The sequence below is a fragment of the Callorhinus ursinus genome, unplaced genomic scaffold (genome assembly GCF_003265705.2).
Source record: "Callorhinus ursinus isolate GAN/ISIS: 27379988/994484 unplaced genomic scaffold, GSC_fseal_2.0 scaffold58, whole genome shotgun sequence".
In the NCBI taxonomy this organism is placed as follows: domain Eukaryota; kingdom Metazoa; phylum Chordata; class Mammalia; order Carnivora; family Otariidae; genus Callorhinus; species Callorhinus ursinus.
Genome location: NW_027397120.1, coordinates 204011 through 212442, shown reverse-complemented (window position 1 = coordinate 212442; position 8432 = coordinate 204011). Strand labels below are relative to the sequence as shown.

The 8432-nt window shown below is 45.8% G+C and overlaps 1 pseudogene; it reads right to left on the bottom strand.

Annotated features, from left to right (window-relative positions):
* Positions 1–441: 441 nt before the first annotated feature.
* Positions 442–1374, bottom strand: LOC112830289 (olfactory receptor 13A1-like; annotated as a pseudogene).
* Between the last annotated feature and the right edge of the window lie 7058 nt (positions 1375–8432).

Here is an 8432-nt window from a genome sequence, read left to right as displayed (position 1 = left end):
TTGTAGGAGATACCTCCTCTGCAGTTTGGGACCAAGATCTGTATGGCCTAAGCAAGAACTTTGGGTAGCTTTACAGGGGCATTTTTTTTTTTTTTTTTACAGTGGAACTTTGGATGGAGTTGAGCTGGCTCCCACTTCATGAAGGTCAGTAAGACATAGGTAGAGACTCTGGGTTAGTGTGCATTCCAGGGATCTGAGAAGTAACCAACACATCCATTGTATCTTAATATGTGTTATATTCCAGGGACTCCAAACTTTCAGTAACAGTGGCCAAAATTCACATCTCACTGGGATGCTATAGAGAATTCACAGAGGAATATTTTCTCAATGAAGTATATTGAGGGTTGCATATAAAGAGGGTATTTATAACAGGTGGGATAAATCTCATAAGGCTCAGTGGTCAGAGAGCAACAAAGAACACAAACTTCAGAAATTGCCAATTTACAGGTTATTGACCATGAGTATCAAGAGTTTCCTGAGGGCTGCCTTGACATCCTTGTTCTTAAGGCTGTAGATGAGAGGGTTCAAGGTGGGGCTCACAGTGGAATAAAGTACAGCCATCACCTTGCCCATCCCTGGGGAGTAGTTGGAGCCAAGGCTCAGATAGGTGTAAATGATGGTGGAGTAGTATAAGATGACCACAATGAGATGGGAGGAGCAGATAGAGAAGGCTCACTGCTTCCCCTCAGCTGTACGAATCTTCAGGATGGTGGAGATGATGAAGCCATAGGACACCATGGTGAGCAGGAAGTTCAGCATGGCAAAGAAGATGTCAGCCATAATTGCCATGATGTTATTCACATATGTGGAGGAGTAGGAGAGTAACAGCAGAGGGGGGAATCTCACAGAAGAAGTGATCAATCATGTTGGGCCCATAGAAGTTCAGCCGTAACAGCAGGCAGGCATTGACTCCAGCACCTAGCACGCTGATGCCCCACACAGCTCCAGCCAGCACTGCACATACCCTGAGGCTCATCATGAAGCTATAGTGCAGTGGCTGGCAGATGGCCACGTAGTGGTCATAGGCCATAGCAGTGAAGAGCACACCTCCCCTGCCACTGACCACGACAGGAAATACATCTGGGTCATGCAGCCTCTGTAGGAGATGCTTCTCTTCTCTGCCACCAGGATCTTGAGCAGCTTGGGCACCATAGTGCATGCACAAATAATAACCACCACAAACAGATTGACTAGGAAGAAGTACATGGGCATGTGGAGCCTGGAGCTGAAGGTGATGGCCACCACTATGAGGGAATTGCCACGGAGTGCTGTGGTGTAGAGGCAGAGGAAGAGAATGAAGAAGAGAACCTGGAGCTGCGGCACTTCTGAGAAGCCCTGCAGAATGAATTCCGTCACCAGCGTCTGATTACTCATGGCCTTTGACTGGTCTGTTCAAACTCTTTCTTGCTCTGCAGCTGGGCTGGAAAAAAGTGTGTGGAATTAATGGTCTGCATAAGTAGGCCAAGATACCTTCATATGTCAGACTCTCCCAGAATTTAAATGCTTTCGTATTTCATTAGACTTGGGCATCACCAGCTAACAAGCTCCTCTCAGAAAAATGGGCAGGAGTACTCACCCTGGCTCCATCCTGCCACCACTACACCTAGGACCACCTCCCCATAAACAACCCCACTGTGGCACAATGGCCTCCCACAGGGATCCTCTGACTATGCCATGTCCCTGCGATAGCCCTTCAGGAGATGATGTCCAGTGTCGAGTGGGCCTTAAAGTGTCTCCATGTCCTGTCCTGGACAGGGAGTATCCAGCATTGCCCCTGCTCTCACCCCTCTCCCCCAAATATACTATCCCACTTCCTCTGCCTGGTTCCCCTAATCCCTCCACATCCCTTGATGAGCTGCCCCAGGCATGAGCTTCTTTCTCAGTGAGCATCAGACCCTGACATGGAGCCTGGGCTCTGCTTAGGGGGACATAGGATGATGCCAGGGGAAGGCAGGAGGCCAGAAGGCAGGGCAGATAAATCTGCAGTCAGGTGGGAGACCTAAGTCATCAAGGGGGACAAACATGAGGTCTAGGCTGGGCGGTATAGTCAGGACCAGACTGGGAAGTCCAGAGGTGATTCAGGCAGTTCTGGAAGCAGGGAGGAGCTTACAGGTTGAGGGTCAAGGGCAGTCACACCTGAAAAGAGCAGAGCAAAGGGGTTTCCCAGAGGAAAGTGTTGCTGATTCTGCCTCAGTGACTGCCCAGTCCCGGGAAGGATGCATCCAGGCCAGGTCAGAGCAGGCATCAAAGGGCCTGGTGGCAACTCCCAGCTGCTTCTGCAGGGGTGACCTTGTCCACAGCCCTTATTCCAGCTGATTATGAGTTGGCACATCAGAAATTAGCATGATTGCACATGTATTTTATATTCCTCCATCATGTTTGTTGTATAAAAACAGACACAGAGAAACATTTTAAGGATGAGCTTATAAATGACAAGTGGATAAATGTCAGGCTCCTTGAGAAGGAAGACACACAGTTACACAGCAGATATAGAGTTACATGGAGTCTTCCTAACTGGACCCAAGATCAGGACCGCACCCTCCCACAAGCACACTCCACATATCTGCAGACACACTGGCCAGCAAGTGATGTCTGAGAAAGCCATGCAACTGCCGCAGGACAGATGACAGTATTACTGCTGAGTGGGGGTGTCTTCCGCCCCAAGCTAAAAGGGACGTCCACTGTGAACCAGAGACAGCTCAACTCTGTGTGGTCTGCCATTAAGTCTGTAAGTAAAGCACCTTTTTAAGCTTTCCCACCACAGATGAGTGACAAGTTGTACTGTCACTGTTTAAATTTTGACTTTGTACTGCAAAGGTACAGACCTGCCCAAAGTTCACAGGGGCAACCCAGTCTTAAGAAAAATATCTCTGCTTGAAATATCATGTGTGACTGGGTCCCCAGCATCTTCATTTTTACAACCCCAAGAGATCTTCATACTGGAAAGACCAGCAGGCATGGGAGAAGCCACCCTATCTTCTGAAATAGTCTGTTAATGCTCCTGTTCTGTGCAGTAATGTGGTATTAAGAGGGACATTCTTGGAAGTGTTATTAAATACATCATTCTGGCAATTGGACCTGAATTCAGACCCTCTCAGCCTTTCCCTATTCCAGAAAAGAGAATACTGCCCAGAGTGAGCTGTCTCTGATCTGCTGCCCTCAGCTTGGGCTGTGCTATGAGCATGTGGGGCCCGAGAGAGGCAGAGAGGTCGAAGTCTGAGCATCAGAGGAGAGCAGTGGGAACACAGAAGCATCCTAGGGAAAACCCTGCACTTTTCTGAAGATGCAGAAAACCTACAACCTGCTCTCCTTCCCTATCACAGTCTGAGCCTGGACACTGTGTGGTCAGCAATTGATTTAAAAACTTGATGACATGGAAATTCATTATAACATGTTCTCTAAAGCAGAAGTCAGTTGTGTTCAAACATGCTGAAGAAGACCCTCCCCAATGTCTAGGACAGACCTGCACACAACGTGAGGGCACAGCCAGGGTACATGGATCCCGCCAAGCAGAAATGGCAGCACTTAAGGACACTGGGCTCTGGAAGGTACCAGCTCATTGCAGACACGATCCCACTCAAACCCAAAACCTCACAGAATGCACATCATCCAGAGGGACATGGGAACAACCTTGGAACCAGCCTCTGATCTGTCTCCCTTCCATGGGGTCAGAGAGGGGACAAATGGAGCAGCAGCCACCTCACAGGAGAGTCGTGCCACCCTCAGCCTCCCTGGCAGGTGTTCAGAGGTGTCTGCTGGTGTCCTGGAGGGGATGGTGCATAGCCCCGCACTTGCACCTGCTCTGAGCTGCAAAACTCAGGGATGTGGACCTTGGCCACAAAGTCCTAGCCCCTCCCTCCTTCCCTGCCCTGCTTTCTCTGTGAACACTGAAAATGATTAAAACTTACCCCCTAAAATTCAAAATTGCTCAGTAATAATAATTTATGACCTACCAAATAAAAAGGTTCATGACCTAAGTCATTTAATTCCACTAATTTTGTAAAATGAATCTAATAATAGCAAGAGAAAGAGATCCATGATCAAGAATAAATACAGCACGACTTAAAAAATTGTTGAGCAGACAGAAGCTTCTTTCTAAGTCCCAGAAACATTGCAGATGGTCCTTAAATTGCCTAGGGAGTCCTCTTGGGCTCAACTCAGAAGAAACAAACAACATCCCCCTTGTGCAGGCACTTTCAGGGTCCTGGCTCAATGGCAAGTGGGGTCTGTGCTGAGGATGGGGCACTGTGGCCAGAGCCCAGCCTGGCCTGGTTTTAAAGCGGCAGCTCTGCTGTGTGATGTCATGAGTGAAGGTGTTAACCCACCAGGATCCAGCTCCAGATCCTGTCACTTAGAGGGATTCAGAAGCCCTGGGGGCTTTGGAACCTGAGGGCAGTGGCCTCAGTGCAGAGCAAGTTGTATAGAGGGACAGAGGCAAGAGGTGTTGACAGGACCTGTCACTCCTCCAAGTTAGGTAGACAAGGAGCTTACTTCCTCCTACGGGGCTGTGATGGGGAGTGTCTGCCAGGCACCGATATCCCAAGTGCACACTCTGAGCGCTGGTTTCTCGCAGAAACACAGTGCTGGAAGGTTTCTTGGAGGTGACGGCGCAGAACCTCAGTGTACAGATGAGAAAGCAGGTGCAGAGAGGGGAGAGCATCAGCCCACGTTGCAGGCCCATGGATGACAGGGCAGGGCTGCACGCAGCACCACTAGACTGGGGAGGTTGTCCAAGAAGCAGAATAGGGAATGGAGGCAGTTCTGGGTGACACTGGCTGGGGCAGGTGTGGGGGCAGATGTGGGGCAGGAGGCCTGGCCGTGGCAGGGGTTTGGCAGGGCAGACCAATAACAGCCACACAGCAGCAGCCATGGGGCAGCTGAGCCATTTTGAGCACTTATGGTTTGCTGATTCCCGTGGGTTTCCTCCCTCCCTTCCTCCCTTCCTCTCTTTCTTCCTCCCTTTCTTTTTCTTTCTTTTTCTTTCTTTCTCTTTCATTAAGTTCAATTAACCAACATATAGTACATCATTAGTTTTGTGTAGTGTTCAATGATTCATTAGTTGCATATAACACCCAGTGCTTATCACCACACGTGCCCTCCTTAATACCCATCACCCAGCTACCCCATCTCCCCATCCATCTCCTCTCCAGCAACCCTCAGTTTGTTTCCCGGAGCTCAGAGTCTCTCATGGTTTGTCTCCCCTCTCTGATGACTTCCCATTCAGTTTTCCCTCCCTTCCCCTATGGTCCTCTACCCTATTCCTTATATTCTACATATGACTGAGACCATATGATAATTGTCTTTTTCTGATTGTCTTATTTCACTTGGCATAATCCCCTCCAGTTCCATCCATGTCGATGCAAATGATACGTATTCATCCTTTCTGATGGCAGAGTAATATTCCATTGTATATATGAACCACATCTTCTTTATCCATTCGTCTGTTGAAGGACATGTCAGCTCCTTCCACAGTTTGGCTATTGTGGACATTGCTGCTATGAACATTGGGGTGCATGTGCCCCTTCTTTTCACTACCTCTGTATCTTTGGGGTCAATACCTAGTAGTGCAATTTCTAGGTTGTAGGATAGCTCTATTTTTAATGTCTTTTTTAGTTATTATTTTTTGTTCAGTTAGCCACTGTATAGTACATAATTTGTCCTTGATGCGGTGTTCAATGATTCATTAGTTAAGTATATCTATATACATTTAACGTCTTAAGGAACCTCTATACTGTTTTCCAGAGTGGCTGTACCAGCTTGCATTCCCACCAACAGTGTAAGACGGATCCCCTTTCTCCACATCCTCGTCAACATTTGTTGTTTCTTGTCTTGTTAATTTTTGCCATTCTAACTGGTGTAAGGTGGTATCTCATTGTGGTTGTGATTTGTATTTCCCTGATGGCTAGTGATGTGTCTGTTGGCCATTTGTATGTCTTCTTTGGAGAAGTGTCTATTCATGTTTCTGCCCATTTCTTGACTGGATTATTTGTGGGTTTTTTGGTGTTGAGTTTGAGAAGTTCTTTATAGATCTTGGATACCACCCCTTTATCTGATATGTCCTTTGCAAATATCTTCTCTCATTCGGTAAGGTTGCCTTTTGGTTTTGTTGACTGTTTCCTTTGCTGTGCAGAAGCTTTTATATTGACGAAGTCCCAAAAGTTCATTTTTGCTTTTGTTTCCTTTGCCTTTAGACACATGTGTTGAAAGAAGTTGCTGTAGCCAAGGTCGAGGAGTTTACTGCCTGTGTTCTCCTCTAGGATTTTGATGGATTCCTTTCTCACATTTAGGTCTTTCATCCATTTTGAGTTTATCTTTTTGTAAGAGAATGGTTGTGTTTCATTCTTCTGCATGTGGCTGTCCAATTTTCCCAGCACAATTTGTTGAAGAGACTGTCTTTTTTCCATTGGATATTTTTCCCTGTTTTGTCAAAGATTAGTTGACCATAGAGTTGAAGGTCTATTTCTTGGGTCTCTATTGTGTTCCACTGGTCTATGTGTCTGTTTTTGTGCCAATAGCATGCTGTCTTGGTGATCACAGCTTTGTAATATAGTTTGAAGTCAGACATTGTGATGCCCCCAACTTTGGTTTTCTTTATCAGCATTCCCCTGGCAATTCAGGGTCTTTTCTTGTTCCACACAAATTTTAGGATTGTTTGTTCCAGCTCTGTGAAAAATGTTGATGGTCTTTTGATAGGGATTGCTTTGAATGTGTAGATTACTCTGAGCATCCTTTCTTGATTAAAACTCTTAAGAGTATAGGGATAGAGGAAACATTCCTCTATTTCATAAAAGCCATCTATGAGCCCACAGTGAATATCATTCTCAATGGGGGAAAAACTGAAAGCTTTTCCCTTAAGGTCAGGAACATGACAGGGATGTCCACTCTCACCACTATTGTTCAACATGGTACTAGAAATCCTAGCCTCAGCAATCAAACAACAAAAAGAAATAAAACATATTCAAATTGGCAAAGAAGTCAAACTCTCTCTCTTTGCAGATGACATGGTACTACATGTGGAAAACCCAAAAGACTCCACCCCCAAATTACTAGAACTCATATAGCAATTCAGGAATGTGGCAGGATACAAAATCAATGTACAGAAATCAGTTGCATTTCTATACACTAACAATGTGACTGAAGAAAGAGAAATTAAGGAATCGATTCCATTTACAATAGCAACAAAAACCATAGGATACCTAGGAATAAACCAAACCTAAGAGGTAAAGGATCTGTACTCCAGAAACTACAGAACACTTATGAAGGAAACTGAAGAAGACACAAAAAGATGGAAAAATATTCCATGCTCATGGATTGGAAGAAAAAAATTGCGAAAATGTCTATGCTGTTTGTGGGTTTTTTTGACATTTTATTTGCCTTTCTCCAACTTTTTAAAGATAAAATTAGCAAATAAAAATTGTATCTGTTAAAAGTGTGTGACTTAATATTTTCCCCCCAGGATTTCTACATTTTTTTCTTATGGTAAAATACTCATAACATAAAGTTTACTATTTTAACTATTTTAAAGTGAACGGTTCAGTGGCACTGACTACATCCTCACCACTATCTTGGTCCAGAGCTTTCTCATCCCCCAAATGGAGACCCTGTAGCTGTCAAGTGGTCACTCCACATCCCCTCCCTTGGCTGGGCAACAGCCAGTCTGCACTGTGGCACATGGTGTTTCTCGTGGTGGACACTTCCTATCCTCAGTGTAGGCATGAGCAACAGCAACTAGACATGCACTGAAGACCACTGTCAGGGCCACAGCTAAGCCACGGTGCCTCTCGCCAGGGCAGTGCATCTGGTAGAACCAAGGTCTCCAAGTCACCGTTTTCCAGATGTTGAAAACAGCAAGTTACAAAACAAAAAGCATATCCTATTGTTATAAAAGTGATGAGGTGGGGGATAGCATTCTTTATATAAACACAGGCACACGAATGCACAGGTAGCAGTTTGCATGGACACACAACAAATACACAACAGTGGTGCTGGGGACGTGGTCAAGGGGCTTCAGCTTTGTCTTGTAATGTATTGGTTTCCAAGCAGAATGTGCTCATCTGTGGACTGTGTCCATATAATGAATTGATTTGAGAGAAAACAGGAAAAGTGGAAGAGAGGGACCAATGTGCAGAGAAAAAGGCAGGAAGGGCAGCCCATGGAGAGGCAGAGGCCTCTGGACACCTTGAGAAACTGCTGGTCAGGCCACACTCCCTCCTCGGAGTGGGGCAGCATGGGGTGCTTTGTTTTTAATTTTATTTTTTTCACCACAACAAGTGCACTCTTTCATCCCCCTGCCCCCCCCCCCCCCCACATCCCCTCTGGTGACCATCAGAGTGTTCTCTAGAGTTAATCTGTTTGTTTCTTTCTTTCTTTCTTTTTCTTTCTTTCTTCTTTCTTTCTTTCTTTCTTTCTTTCTTTCTTTCTTTCTTTCTTTC